This window comes from Arvicola amphibius, chromosome 1 (assembly GCF_903992535.2).
Source record: "Arvicola amphibius chromosome 1, mArvAmp1.2, whole genome shotgun sequence".
Lineage (NCBI taxonomy): Eukaryota > Metazoa > Chordata > Mammalia > Rodentia > Cricetidae > Arvicola > Arvicola amphibius.
Window position 1 is genome coordinate 19271494 of NC_052047.1, and position 16562 is coordinate 19288055.

The following is a 16562-nucleotide window of genomic DNA, read 5'->3' on the forward strand; positions in this document are numbered from 1 at the left end:
TCTTCCATTTGTGCTATATTCTCATAGAAAGGTAAAAACAATAAAATACAAACATGATATAAAATGTACCTATCATAGTTTAGAATAAAGCAAAAAGAGAATAAATGATGATGAGAAGTCATCCTTTCAAAGTGTACTGAGCAGACTTTGATTTGGCTTTTGTTGGGATGGGAAAATATGATCCTCTCTTACACATCATAGGCATCACAACTGACGTTCTGTTCAAAAGAAAGGTTGCCAAGAAAAATACTGTAATTTTAGCTATTCAAAGTTTCAAGTGACATAGGAGCTTTCTAAAGTGGCTCATAGAGTCAGGGAAACTTGATCATTTAAAGATTAGATTCAAGCTGGGCATGGTGATGCTGCTCTTTAATCTCAGCACTCTGGACTCAGAGGCAGGTGGTTCTCTGCTTTTTCAGCCAGCCTGATGTACAGAGCAAGCTCCTGCACATCCAGGCCTATACAGAAAAATCCTCCTTAAAAATCAACTAACAAACAAAAACCACATATTTGCATTAGGATTCATAAGAGTATAAAAGTTACAGTTATGAAGACGCAATGAAATGATTTTATGTTTGTGATTACCACAGCTTGAGGAACTGTATTAAAGGATCAGAGTATCAGGACAGTTGAGAACACTCATGGACCCTGGTTTCTGTCCCGTTTGAATACTTTTTATTCTTCTTGAATGTGGGCCAGGACAACTAGCAAATGTGGGTCTTAGTAGTTTGTGGTTTACCTTGAAAAAGAGGGGTTCTGGTTTCTGTGACATACAGTTGGGTTTATTCTGGGTCCTGAGATCAGTTTGGGGCATCAAAAGGGTATTAGAGGCTGATGGATGAAGGACTTAGAAACTTTGCTTCCTCGGCTATCTTAAGGCCTTGCTGTACCTGATAGTGTGCCAAGTACCTTGGTTCAGAGACTCATATTGACTCTGTACACTCAAGAGTTTTATATTCAAGTAAGCAAGGATCTGAAAAGGTCATTTATTATTTCCTTTTATCATTAGTTGACATTATAAGAGGGATTGTTTAGCTATCAGTTTAAATCAAAGAGACATTGTTATGAGTAAAATAATGTCTTAATGGGATATGAGGCCTTAAATATCAATAAAAGCTTAAACACCCCACTCTCAACACTGGAAAGGTCTGTCAAATAGAAAATTAGCAGAGAAATAAGGGATATAACAGATGTTAGGAATCAAACGAATTTAACAGATATCAACAGAAGAATCTAAAATGGCTGAGAGACACTTAAGGAAATGTTCATCATCCTTACTCATCAGAGACATGCAAATCAAAACAACTCTGAGATTCCATCTTACACCTGTAAGAATGGCCAAGATCAAAAACACTTATGACAACTTATGCTGGAGAGGTTGTGGGGTAAAGGGAACACTCTGCATTGCTGGATGTCAGTATGATGATTTCTCAGAAAATTAGGAAACAACCTTCCTCAAGACCCAGTAATACCACTTTTTGGGTATATCCAAAGGATGCTCAATCATGCCACAAGGACATGTGCTCAAGTATGTTCATAGCAGCTTTGTTTGTCATAGCCAGAACCTGGAAACAACCTAAATGTCCCTCAACCGAAGAATGGAAAAGGAAAATATGGTACATTTACACAACAGAGTACTACACAGCAGAAAAAAAAATGACATCTTGAATTTTGCAGGAAAATGGATGGAGCTAGAAAACATTATTTTGAGTGAGGAACCTAAGACACAGAAAGATAATTATCACATGTACTCACTCATAGGTGGTTTATAAACATAAAGCAAAGAAAGCCAGCCTAAAACCACAATCCCAGAGAACTTAGACAACAACAGGACACTAAGAGAGACTTACATATCTACATGTAGACTAATCTACATGGGAAGTAGAAAAAGACAAGATCTCCTGAGTAAATTGAGAACATGGGGACCTTGGGGAAGGGTTGAAAAGAGGAGGGAGAGGCAGGGAGGGGAGCAGAGAAAAATGTAGAGGTCAATAAAACTCATAAAATATCAACAAAAACTTTGCAATTTTTGTTGTTTTCTAGTACTGTCTGAGGAATATTGACAGATGTGTTTGAGAAGTTTAAATTACCGAGAGTACCACTACAGAGCAGCTGATTTGTTTTAAATAAAAAGACCATTATAAGGCATTGTCAGTGCCTCTTAAACCTTCCTTCATTCCTTCTAAACCCTAATGCAGACCAGAAAAAGGCAACAATTTTTTTTGCATAGTCTAATCTCTGGCAACTTCTCTAAAAGTCTACCAGCACCACCTAAAAATACCCAGTGACTGTCCAGTGAGAGAAAATGAGTTCCCCATGTCAAATGAGTTCCAAAGATCAAGTCTTGATTTGCCCTTTCTTCCAATTACTTTGAACAAAATCAAAGGATGTGTACTGGTAACAGAAGCGAATGAGGAATCTAGATCTGGAAGAACAGAGACAGCAGTTTGGATTCTGTGGACCCTGGTACAGAATGTCAAGGGCGTGGTTTCTAACCTCTCTCTAAACTTTACAGAACTTTCTCAACTTTTGAAGCTAAGACACTAACTATACCTAAAAGGGCTTCTTAACTCTGTAAATCTGTAGTGAAGAAATATGTTAAACAGATGTATTATTACCAGTTTCAAGTCTCCATTTGTCACCAGTCACACTGTATCCCCAGGTAATCATTTCTCTCTAAATTTTCTTCCTTCTAAAGACTTAAAGCTTCCTAATTCCTCACTGAGAAGCAGAAAGCACATCCTGTGTTATATAGTTTATGCTTCTCTGTAATAAACACTTGTACCAAAGAAAAATGTCTACTCGGCCATTAATTTATTGAATAGCTGTCTGTGGTCACCTTCTATGTGACAGATGGAATGAAACCACAGGGAATATAATGGTGAACAAGTCAACATTAGAGAACACTTTTTAAAAATTGTTTCTTTTCCCCCATTTTCCCTCTTACTTTTGCTTTATAGTATAATTTCATCATTTCTTCCTTCCCCTTTCACCCTTCAAACCCTTCCATATAATTTTTTCTTGCTTTCCCACAAGATCATGACCATTTTTATTAATTATTAACAAACACATATGTTTATACACATATGTTCCTAAATACATAAATAAAACAACTTTATATTTTATAATTATACATATATGTATATATAATGCACATATATAATCTATAACATCATACAAAATACCTTATACAAGTCTGTATAATATTAAATGCATATATATATATATATATATGTTTTCATGGCTGACCATTGGTATTAGATAATTTATTGCTGTGTTCTTCCCTGGAGTGGGGGGGGGGGAGCAACAGAAAGAGAAAAAGCAGGACATTTGTTTTGTTTTGTTTTAAATCCATTTATTTTGAGCTTATGAATTCGAAATCTTATAACATGATAAATATATTTACTTGTGATATATAGAGACAGGAAACTGCAAAGTAAAAGTCTTTCTTTTTGCATTATGTCATGTATCACCTCCAGAAACATGCGGTGGGCTATCATTTCTCAACATTTTGCTGTAGGGAATCTATGGAAAAACAAGCTCTGTCAATTGCTTGATACATATGGTTGAGTTTGAAGAAGGGAAATAGAGCATCATCTCAATTTAAAGAAGAGCTCACATTCCCCTGTACGTGCCAGAAGCATGATTTACACCTGTTATTATCTAAGTTAAATGGCTTCCCGAATCTTATCCTGATTGAGTGTTACCACTGAAGACAACATAGAGACAAATGTCCATATCAAACCTTTAAGTGCTGTCAGACACACCAAAGATCCTTGACAGATCTTGGTATTTGAGCCAAGCTTACATATATTTAATTCCACTTAAAGTACTGAGACTCCCATCAAAAGATTATTTTAAGATGTGAAATAGTTAGAGAAGATATGGAAATTTAAAATGTGCAATAGCAAGAAACATAGAGGGACAGGGGAAAAGAATGGAGGAGGGGAACAAATAAAAACAAAGCATGTGTGAAAACGCCACAGTGAAAACTATTACTGTGTAGGATAATGGGACACAAACCAACAAAAATCTCTAATACCTCAAGTAATGAAAATTCAATACTTGTTAGAACTTTCAAATACAAAAGTATATAGAAATAAATTCTTGGAGTCCAAACCCACATCAAGTTCCTGAGAATTATTATACTAGGATATATTTTTCTGTAAGGAAATCTGATGAAATTATTTTCTTATTAATTGGAAAATTGTAAGTTAAACAGCTTACAGGTTATTCAAATACACAAGCATGAAAACCATAAAATAATAAAACAATAAGAAAAATGTACTTCACCTAAATTCTCCTGAAAAATCCTATTGAATGAGCTGAAAATTTCTTATGCAGTCTACAAACTAAAGAGATGAATTAGAACTGCCTGGCTTCAAGTGCAATGGCATAATTCAGGGGAATTGGTGCTTTTAGAAGTGGCATAAATCAATGAACGTACTTACTCAGGATTATCTATGGGCAGGAAACAATCAATGAGTTTGGTGGAATTGTTTTTTGAAAGCACAGCACCTTCCTTAATTTATACTATAATATCAGTGTCTTTGATAAAGGAGATTTTCAGACCATGCGTTTTGGTCTCCTCCTTTTGCTTGTGCTGAGAGAAGAGAAAACAGCAAGCAGTTATTCCATTTCTAGACCCCAAATACATAAGGTTCAGAGAGACTTCAATAAAGTCTTTGTCCTACCTTCCCTTCTTTCTTTTAAGTCTTTCATTGTTGGATGACTTTTTTAAAACAGAAAATTGATTTTAGCTGACCTTGTTGTAGGGGTAGGCCACTGAAAGCTGGTCTCTGGGGCTGCAGGATTCCCAGCAGAGGTAAGGAAGATATTTTTATAAATGTCTTCTAAGAAAAAAAAGCCCTGGAAATATGAGAGTGTCCTATTTGACAGCTCAGTTCTAACTGCTGGAGGTTTCTACCAGCCTCACATTTAATTTTCACCCCTATCACCCAGTCCTAATCCCTGTAACTTGCATCTGCATATGACTGTGTGTTTGTGTGTTCAAGCACGTGTGGAAGTTAGTTCACTGAATTTGCAGGTTACTAACCACCAGCATTTATAAGGAAATCCAGCTTCATTTGAGAAGTCATTGTGCAAAAACAATAGCATCATTGTGACTTTTGTGATTCGTAGCTGTCCCCATTACATGTTATTGTTCAACAGTTCATCTCGGAATATACTTGCTCAAAAGAAAGAAAAAAAAAGACATTTTGCAAATCAAGATTTGGGGAGTACTACATCCAAAATTTAGTATCTGTTCATAATATCATCAACTGGATGAAGGTAGCTCAGGAGAATATTTTATTCCTCCCGTGTCTAAGTGTAATTTGTGTCTCTTTTTTTGGTGCTGCACTGTCTATTCATGGCTGTCTGTGCCTAGAGACTCTTATAGCACCATCATCTCAATAGTCAGATTTTCTCCATGGTGGATGGATTCCACAGAGTTAGCATTTTAGAGACTTGGATGGATTTTATAAAAGGAATAGCCCAGTTTTGGACAGTGCATAGTGCCATTTTCATAACATCACATAGTTAAAACAAGCTCAGGCCCAGCGCACACTCCAGATAAAGGCAAATGCATCAATAGGTAGTTTAGCCAGGAATTCACATCAGTTTTAATCTGTAACCCTGATAATTAACCTCTTGTTCTTCTTGAGTATCTTCTAGTTTCCTTTAATGGGCATTTTTTAAGCATGTAACTTTTTTAGACGTAACATATCCTATGGTGTTTAATTGACTGAACTCTGTATTGTAGTTTCTATGTAAATCTTCCCATGCTTAACATATTAAAATTCTAATTATATTTTTGGTTAAAAAAAGGGCTAAAACATGTGCTACATTTATATATCCATTCATCAAGATTATGGACATTTAGGCCATTTCCAATTTCTTGCTTTAAGAAATAGAGCAGCAATGGACATGGGTGAGCAAGTATATCTCTAATGAGATATAGAATCCTTTGGTTACATGTTCTAGAGAGTTATAATCGGATCTTAAGCTGGGACAAGTGTCTTTGTTCTTACTCGCCAACACTTCAGCTTTTCTGACTTTTGTGTTGCGGGGTTTGTACCAGTAGCTCAGCTCCACAGCTTCGCAGGCACTTGGAATTTGTCTTCTGAACTATATACTACATGCTTCTCTAGTTCTGATCCCTTGGACTTCGACTGAGACATGCTATATGCCTCTCAGTTTCTTCAACTTAAAAGTGTACTTTGGGAATTTTCTGTGACTGTAATCATGACCCAATTTCCCTAACAAATTATTTGTCTGGCATCAATTTCAATACACCATCTATGTTTTTATGTTTGTATGCATGTGTATATTCTATCTGTCTCTATCTGTCTGTCTTCTATCATTTTTCTTTCAACTGCCCAGGCTTTATATTTCTGCAAAAGGTTAACTAATATGTTAACTCTATTGAATCTATTAAAGTATACTGAATTTGGATATTCAATGCTATGTTCTAGCTCCATGTCATCTGATTCAAACTTGTGTCTACTGGACCCAGCATGAACATGGACCTAAACTCTGTACATTTAATCTGTAATTTTAAAAAATGAAAATAGATTCTTCTTTCATACACTCCATCCTGACTGCAGGTTACTCTTCCTCCATTTCTCCTACCTCCCTAATATCCATTCCCCCTCCATTCCATTCAGAAAGTAGCAGGCCTCTAAGAGACAGCAGCCAAAATGACAAAACAAGATACAATAAGACAAGGCAAAAGTCCTCATATAGAGGTTGGACAAGGCAACCCAACAGGAGGAAGAGTCCCAAACATTTGTTTAAGTTTCATAAAGAATTCTAGGTTCCATAAGACATAGATAGATAGGACTGAAATTTTATCTTTCTAGAATACATGCATCATAATTGAAACTTCAGCTAGCTTTTCAACCTGCAATAGTTCCCATCCATATCTTGGTTTCTTTTGTTGAGCTCAAGAATTCTCCTCTCCATTCATAGTTCACCGAGTCCTGGATAGATGTCACCCATAGTGGGTGGGGTCCTCCTACATCAATTAGCTTTCTTAGGACAACCTCACAGACATGCCTATAGGCAAACCCTGTGTAAACAACCCTTCATTTCTTTCTCAGATGATTCTATGTCATGTAAAGTTAATAATTAAAGCTATCTGTCACTGGTGTTAGATTTTATCTCCCAAAATATTAATAAAACTATCCTCCCTGTGCCTTAAATAACTCCAAATAGACATTACCACATTTTCCTTGGAAACAGTTGCACTTTTGATCATTTTTGAACATTTTGATTATTTGAACTTTCTGTGTGCCTATTGCATAGCATGGACATTCAAAGGCATCTTTATTTATTTTTTCTTTTTTTTATTGATTCATTCTTTTTTTCCAGTTTATTTATTTATTTTTTATTAAAAATTGCCATCTCCTCCCCTCCTCCTCCCCCCTCCTTCCCCTCCCCTCCACCCATACCCCCACTCCCTCCCTCTTGAGGCCAAACAGCCATCAGGGTTCTCTACACTATGCTGAGTCCAAGGTCCTCCCAACTCCCCCCAGGTCCAGGAAGGTGAGCAACCAAACCGACAAGGCCCCCAGCTAGGTCCTTGGGCAGCTGAGGAGAGGGTGCCAGAAATGTCCAGATCCTATTGCCATACTCATGAATATCTTGCATATCACCATAGAACCTTCACCTGGCATTGGATGGAGAAAATGACAGAGCCCCACATAGGAGCACCGGACTGAGCTCCCAAGGTCCCGATGAGGAGCAAAAGGAGGGAGATCATGAGCAAGGAAGTCAGGACCATGAGGAGTGCGTTTACCCATTGAGACGGTGGGACAGATCTAACGGGAGACCACCAAGTCCAGTTGGAATGGAACTGATGGAACAGGGGACCAAGCCGGGCTCTCTGAATCTTTATTTTTTTTTTTTTTAACAAATTCTATGGATGTTTATTCTCAAGGTGGTAACATGCATTTTCTACTTTTGTACTCAGTGTACTTGGGAAACATTCACTGTGTCTCACTGCTGAGAATCTCCTTCCCCAACAAAATGCCAGTCTTACATTTTGTAGGCTCCAGCTTTCAGTGTCTCATGCTTTTGATTGCATATAACAAAAGAGATATTAGATCTTGTTAATATTTGGAAAGTAGATAAACACACCATTTCAAGTCACATGAAATAAGTACTGTAAAATGTATTTACTATTTTTGTTCTTTAAAGTTTTAGTATTTCATTTCAGTATTCTTTACAGACAATAACAGTCCTAATAGTTGAACATGGTGGTTCACACTTTTAATCTCAACAATTGTGAAGTAGAGTTAAGCAGATCTCTATGAGACTGAGGCCAGCTTGGTCTACATAGCAAGTTCTATCTAGGTCAGTCAGGGCTATATGTCAAGATACTGTTTGAAAAACAAAAACAATGAAATACCAATTCAAATCAATTGACATGCTATAAAATAGTAATAAAATTGTTTGATTAACAATTAAAAATGACATCAATATTTTCCCTCTGTTAATTTTTTTACGGCAAGATTATGGTATTGCTTTTTAAAGAGAGGTGTAAATATTTTATGCAATTTTACAAATTCTATCATAAATATTCTAGATTCTTTTATTATTAAAATAGGCTTTATTGGGCGAGTTAGCTTTATCCACTTACTCAGTTCCCTGCCTCTATCCATAACATGTCTTAAAATGTCTGACCTTGTGTTGCACTTAAATTTGTTTTAATACTAAAGGTTATCTCTATAGAAAAGAGATTGTCTAAGGCAACTAAAACTCAAGAAGATTTCTAAGTTGACAGAATTCATGATTCAATATCATTTTCAAAGGCATATGTGCTATATATGTGGGTACAAATGTGCATACTTAGACAGCTCATAAGAAATTTATAGCTACTACAATATTGCTTGGATTGAGTATTTATTTAAATCAAGGACAAATATTTCTCTTTTGCAAAATTATATTTAAGGGGTGACTTAGACAATCCCTGTTTGTTGGGACTAATGAGTCCTGGCCTTCAGTTGGATGTTGTGATTAATGAGTCCTGGCCTTCAGCTGCTCTTCCTTCCTAAGACTTTCTAATTAAAGTTACTAGAAGCTGTGCCTAGCTTAGAGGATCAGAGGATGGGATTTTCACCTGTTGGCCATTGACTGCAGTTTATTTAAGCCTACATGGTGCTAATAAAGAGGGGCTTTTGGTATCAGTGATTAAAGGTCTGTGTGTCGGTCTGTCTCTGCCAGTGTATTCTCAACCTCCAGCCCCTTGCCCCGAAGCTCGCGAACTGGGGTCTAGTGCTTAGAGCGCAGACCGGGCAGCAGTGAGCGGCATCTGTTACTTAGTAGCTAACCAAGTGTGGTCAATATAATTCAAATATGACTAAATTTAAGAATGGTTTCAAGGTTAAGGGACCCTGACCTGTCTATATTTTTTGATTAGAGAGTCTTCTATCACTGGTGTGAGATAAGGTGAGTTTGAATAGCATGGAGGAAGTCGGTAATATTAAGGTAGAACCAGGCGAAAGTATAAATCTACTCTCACTTTTCTACTTCAAGACAGAATTTAAGAGGAAGGGCGTGGCAAGTTTATGTTTACTTGTTTCTACAGATACCAATTTATTCTTCTATTTCAGCATTTCCTGAAGGCTGTGAACATCAGAAAATGCATCCAGCTTTAAATAAGTGTACAGCTTAGTTGTTAAAATATTCTTTGGCACATAATTTTTGTTTGGAATTTTAGGAAATTTTGATTGAAATATTTCTATAATTCTTCATGAACACACTGCATTCCCACTCATGCTTGTTATTCTAGTATAAGTACTATGATATATTTTTATTATCTAAATTTTCCTTGTTTGAAGAATGAATCATACCAGCAGTTCTTAAATTGAAGTCCTTGGATCCCTGACAGTATCTGAAATATTGTTATAATGTCAGAAAGCTCAAAGTGATTTCCATAATCTACTCTGAGTTTCCTTTTCCTTTACACTCTCATTTTCTCATGAGTGAGTTTTTCAAAGGCTGCATGATGTGTGATATTGCAGCAGATTGAATGCAGAAGAAAATCTGAAAATCCAGCTGTCTTCTATTAAACCAAATAGCAAAGAAACTCCATGAACATAAAACAAAATCACTTTTCTCACTAATTTATGCTTGCTTTGAAAAAATACATAGTTTAGTTTCATTGAAGTATATTATTTGTACTATGACATATTTCAATTACTTATTTATATTATTTTTATATAGATTTTTAAGTAAATGTTTCTTTACATATGTAGTTTTAATGAATAGCAGAGTGAATATTCATAAATACTAACACATATTGGATTTATTTATTTATTTATATTATTGTACATGATTTTCTAAAAATACATATATGTTCATACAAAGTTTTTGTGGCTACCAGGATAAACCAATGTAAGTGTAGGCCCTATTGTACCTTTAATAATTAAGTGTATTACTGAGTAGATATTTATGTTACCTTCTTAGACTTGTTTCTCTTTTCCTTTTCTATTTAAAGTAACAGTTTATGTTTTCTTCTTTTTCTGTTTTTGAAGTAGCTTAATATTTTTCCATATTTGAACAGACTGCCTCTTAGTAATTCATGTTTAAGAAGTCCTAAATGGTGAAATAAACTTTGCCAAAAGCTTATAATTGAAATAAAAATAATTCTATGCTTTTTAATGGAAATAATTTTAAATAAAAAATTCAGTATTAGTGCAAAATTCAACTATGGCAAATGATGAAGGAAAATGATACATTTTCTTTCTTTCTTTGATGTTTTTGAGTTGATGTTAGAAAAAGAAAAAGAAAGCATTCCCTGGGAAATTATATTTGAAATGAAATGTGAAGTATGCATCAGTGTTCAAGGTAGGGTGAGTGGAAAGAGTATATTAGATGGGGAAGTTCCTTTGGAGGAAGGAAGCACAGAGGATGGTAATGGGCATGCAGAATAAAAGAATTCAGCAGTAACAAGAGGCTAGAATTAGTACAAGAGAATCACGTTAAAAACAAGTGAAGAAAAGATCTAAAAGATTGGAACACATGGTAAAGTGTCTTTTCTTGTTAGAAGTCATATTCAGGATAAGTGAGGAGAGGTCTCTTCAGGACACCTTGTTTGGATGATGCGATATAATTTGTATGCACATATCTCAGCTGTGTAATGATGACATTTAATTAGAAAGATAGCTCTCAAGAAACGGAAAATTTAAGAGCAAAATTACTCAAGCTTGTTGGTGGTTTTGGTGTAAGTGTGGATTAAAAGCTCATGCATGCACTTATTTTCATTCATACATTTAAGGAATATTTAGAGATTTAAGAAATGGTTGTACTTAGAAGTTTCTGCTGAATGAGTTGTTAGTAGGACTCAGTATGAAGGAGAAGGTCACTGGGGCCTTCAAAGAGCACACCTTGTCCTGGGCCTTCTTTTCCTTTCTGGCTAAGTATATTAAGTTGGGAGTGGGATGGGGAGAACCTGGAAGTCTTTGGGGAAGGGGAAATTATGCAATATGTACTGTAAAGATAGTTTTCAATTAAAACTTATATACAGGAAAAGTAGATTCCATCAGGATAGCTTATATAATTATGTATTAATACTGTTTTTTGATTTCTTTTATTGATGTGGTCAGTATAAGACATGAAATGGTACATACGATATTTCGATGCCTTATGATTAGAAATCATAAGGAGTTTGAAGAGTTCCCACTCTACACTCTTTACTAAATGAATGATGTAATGTACTGATATAGGAGGGTCTTCTATCTATCTGTTGCTTTCATTGGTTAATTAATAAAGAAAACTGCTTGGCCTGATAGGTCAGAACATAGGTAGGTGGGGAAGACAGACAGAATTCTGGGAGGAAGAAGGCAGTGAGACAACCGCCATGAAGCTCTGGCCCGAGATGGACGTGGGTTAGAATCTTCCCAGTAAGCCACCACCTCGTGGTGCTACACAGATTACTAGATATGGGTTAAAACAAGATATGAGAGTTATCCAAGAAGAGGCTAGATATAATGAGCCAGGAAGTATTTAAATGAATACAATTTGTGTGTTGTTATTTCAGGTGTAAAGCTAACCATGCGGGAGCCGGGTGGGATGAGAAGCTTGCCTCATACTACAATGTACTTTAGGCAGTTTTTATATTTGAAAGCTATATTTTGCTGTAAATTCAAAAAAGATGAGTTAATGATCTGACTACTAATGTTTCTTATTAACTGGGTGGTGATGGCATACACTTGTAATCCTAGCACCTGGAAGGAAGAGGCAGGCATGTCTCTGTGAGTTCCAGGCCAGTCTGGTATTCAGAGCTAGTTCAAGGACAGTCAGGATTACACAAAGAGACTCTATCTTGAAAAAGCAAGCAAACAAAAAAGAATATTTCTGATTATATTATATAAAGAATATATAGTGTTATATATTCTTATTCCTTGTTATGATGTATTATATAAAGAATATTTAATATATTCTTCTTATATAATATTTAGATTACATTATATATTATGAAATATTTTATATCAGAACACTATATTATATAATATAAGATTAATATTTAATATTACATATGCTTATGACTATATTATATTATATAAAGAAAATATAATATTATATATTCTTATGACTATTCTTATTCCTTATTATGACTATATTATCTTATATAAGGAATATATACTATCACATAGTCTTATGATTATTCTTAGTCTTTATGATTATATTATATTATATAAAGAATATTTCTGATTACATTATATTTTATGATTTAGTTTGAGGAGTATTTTTGACTTTAAAATCACATGTTTTGTCAGACATAGAAGACGAGTAAAAGCACAAACCTTTAATTGTATCCATTTTGTACAAAATAGTGAAGCTAGATAGAGCTTCATAGTCTTCTACCTATTTATATGGTTGTGTTGACTTGAGACAATTACCACCAACCTTTGTCTGTAGTTTATTTTAGTTGTATATAGATGGAAGCTAGCATATTGTCAGAAATAGTAGCCCACTATTGTTGACCATCTTTCCCTTTGCAGTAAATGAAGCAAAGCATTGTTTTTAGGAGAAGATGAAAGTAGCTGCAAAGACCATTAAGAACTGAACTCCTCTGCATGAAGGCCATGCACTCCAAGTCTATCAATCATATATGACTACCAGCCAATCTTTGTAAGCTGTAATTTCTCTAGCTAAGGGTAAGGCAGTGCAGCTATCCCTTGCTTTGATGAAACTTTTATGAAGGAAAATTTATACTAGTTGTATCTGATGCTCAGTCGGGAGCTGATTAAATGATTTATGTTTTATCTGATCAGAAAACCAGTCAGATTAAAAACTGTGGCAATTCCCCCTTCAGAGTGCACATCCTTGTCTTCAGGTCATTGCTGAGCAAAATTGTCAATGTGGTTCAAGGACAGCTCAGTAGTCCTTAAACTTCCCCCAGGAAAGTCATTACTTAAATGGTTGGATGTGTATTTTTAGGAGCAAAGTCTCTGAAAACAGACTTTCCCCTGAAATTACATCCCTGCCAAATAAGACATCAATTTAGAGTTGTCTGGCGTTTGAAGGGACAGGACATACACTGAATTTACTTAAATATCTGCCAAAAGTCTTATCGTTCAACTGCAAGACACACATAATTTTAGATGAGGAGGTGAAACACGTCAATAACTAGATTAGAGACTGGAAAGGAACTGAAACTAAAAGCAACATATGTCTAACAAGTGAGGGCAGGATAGGAATACTGAGCGTGATAGAGAGAGTCTGTGCCCCCTGTGACTAGAATGGTGTCAACTAAGTCTAAGCAGATAGGAATGGACAAAAGTTTCAATATTGCCTATTCTCCATCTTGATATTTATCAACATTATTTTAGTAAATCACTGTGTATATTGATTATACATTTACTCTGTAAAAAATAAAATAAAATCAGATAGGGTATTTCAGAAAATGAACTGGAGGTCAATCTGGGAAACTAACATCGAAAAAATATATGCTATTATTTTGGGAGATTGTAATACAATTATATCATTCCCTCCTTTTCTTTCTTAACTTGAACCCCCCTCCCAAGTAACTCTTCTTCTATCTTTAAAATTTATGACCTCATTTATTTGAATTGTAGTTAGACATCTACCAATCCAGGAGCATGGGTGTCTTTACATTTTCTTGTCATTTTATCTTTTTCTTCAGAAGTTTAAAATTTTCATTGTCTATGTCCTTTACCTACTTTGTTAGGTTTGTTCCTAGATACTTAATTTTTTTCAGCCTATTGCAAATGGGATTGCATCTACTCTACTTTTTCCCCCATCCTGATAATCTGTTCGGCTTGATTCTTTCTACTTGCAAGATTTACCTTTGCATTTTCTATATGAGTTATTGGACTTTCCCACTCCATCTTTATTATAGCATTCTTAAATACTTCTATCTCTTTATCAATTTCTATTTTAAGGTCATGAATTTTCTTAGTGATTTCTTCCAGCCTTATATTTTTTGTGTTGTGGTTGTCACTCAGGTGCTTATCTCTTTAAATTCTTTTTTCATTCATTGAACTGTTTCCTAGTATTTAAACAGCTTGAATAATTTGATTGTTATGATTGTTATTTTATATTATGTGTGTTAGCTTCATCAAAGTGATTTTCACTGGAAGACATTTCTATAGGAATGGTAGATTTTGTGGGGGCTATAAACTGCCTTGATCTTTCACATTGATTCCTATTTCTCAATGAGATTTGGACAAGAGGACATTTTGTTAGTTCTGCATCTGTTAAGGACACAGAAAATTGGTTCAGAAGAGAGGATATGTGTCTTGGATTGGGCCTAGAGGTTCAATATGCTTTGGGGTGATGTAGGTGGGTCTTCTGTTTATGTGTTACTTTCATTGGTCAAATAAAGAGACTGCCTTGGCCTTTGATAGGGCAGCAGCTTAGATAGGCGGAGTAGACAGAACAGAATGCTGGGAGAAATAAGCTGAGTCAGGCAGTCGCCATGAAGCTCCAGCCTAAGATGGACGTAGTTTAGAATCTTCCCAGTAAGCCACCACACTGTGGTGCTACACACATTAATAGAAATTGGTTAATCAAGATGTGAGAGTTAGCCAGTAAGAGGCTAGAGCTAATGGGCCAGGCAGTGTCTACATGAATACAATTAGTGTGTTGTTATTTCGGGTGTAAAACTATCCGTGCCGGAGCCAGGCGGGATGAAAAGCAGGCCTGCTCGCCTCATTGCTACATTGGGGAAATGAAATCAAGTGGGTATAGGGGACTGGGGTTGTCTTCAGGGTGTATGTCCTGGTTCAAGATTGAAGTTTTATGGTAGATCTGTGGATTGGAGTAGGTGGGGATGATAGAGACTTACCCAGTTAGATCCTGAAGAAGGATATAAAAGGTCAGACTTGAGGCAGCAGTTTGGATGAAGTGTAGGTGGAACCTGTGAGTTGGAGGCAGGAAGGATGGGTTCTGCTGGGAGCCTGAAGAAGCAATGCATGCTGGAGTGGATAGACTAGACTATGGTACCAGATGTGGATTCTGGACTAGATCCCAGGGTTTGGGGGGTGTCATAGGGAGTGGGATCACAGATTTACTGAATAGGCTTTTGAGAGAATGTGCAAGGCATGACTTTCTGGATGGTTCTTTATGTTGTTCTCATATTCTTTTGCAAACCCCTGGTTCTGCTCAGGATTTGTGCACTGTATGACACATTTGTGCAGTATTATAATACATGTGTATTATGATGCATCTCCTTGCTGACATAAATGATTGAGTCTACATTAGTGGTGGGAATATAATAGACCCTCCATGAACATGTGATTTTAGGAACAAACAAAACAAGTCACAAGAGCTCCTTCAAGTCATGCATATCCTCAGACATAGAAAACTCAGTGTTTAATGAAGCACAAGAAGTCAGTGAATACGGTGAACAATTCCACCATGATAGGACACCCTGTAGAAATGTGCTCAACTGTTATATTTGAAGTCTTACAGATATGTGAGAGTGAGGATGGCTATATCTGAAATGTCAGGAGTATTTGATGAGGCTTTGAAACCATTAATTTATTCAGTAATTCAGTGATGGTAATATATTAAAATTTGTGCACATGTTAAAACAGAGCACATAGAAAAATGAGAAATAAGTTTTCAAATAAAAAAGGGATTTAATATATCATTCATAATTGTCTCTTAGAGTACTCTGCCAGGTCTCTATGGATATAGGCTCATACTTCATTATCGTTGGGTATATTTCATATATCAAGTATTTACTTGTATGACAACTAATATGAAAATATTAATAAGGATTATATTTAGTGTCTTCATAGCATTTTGGGTAGATTAGGGTACAATGTCAGTCAAAGCAGTCATGGAAATTGGTTATGAGATATTGAAGATAAACTCAGCACATCACTCATGCTTTTCTCAGGCAATTCTGGAAGATTCGGGGCTTGATTTCATAGTGTATCTTCATTGTTTATGCACTTGTTTTCCTCAGCTAACTGGGCAGATAATTTAATATAACATTTATCAATCAATAAACAACTCCTCCTATTTCATCCTGTGCTCTTATCAGCATTAAATCAATACTGCTGGTTTTGCAACCATATTAG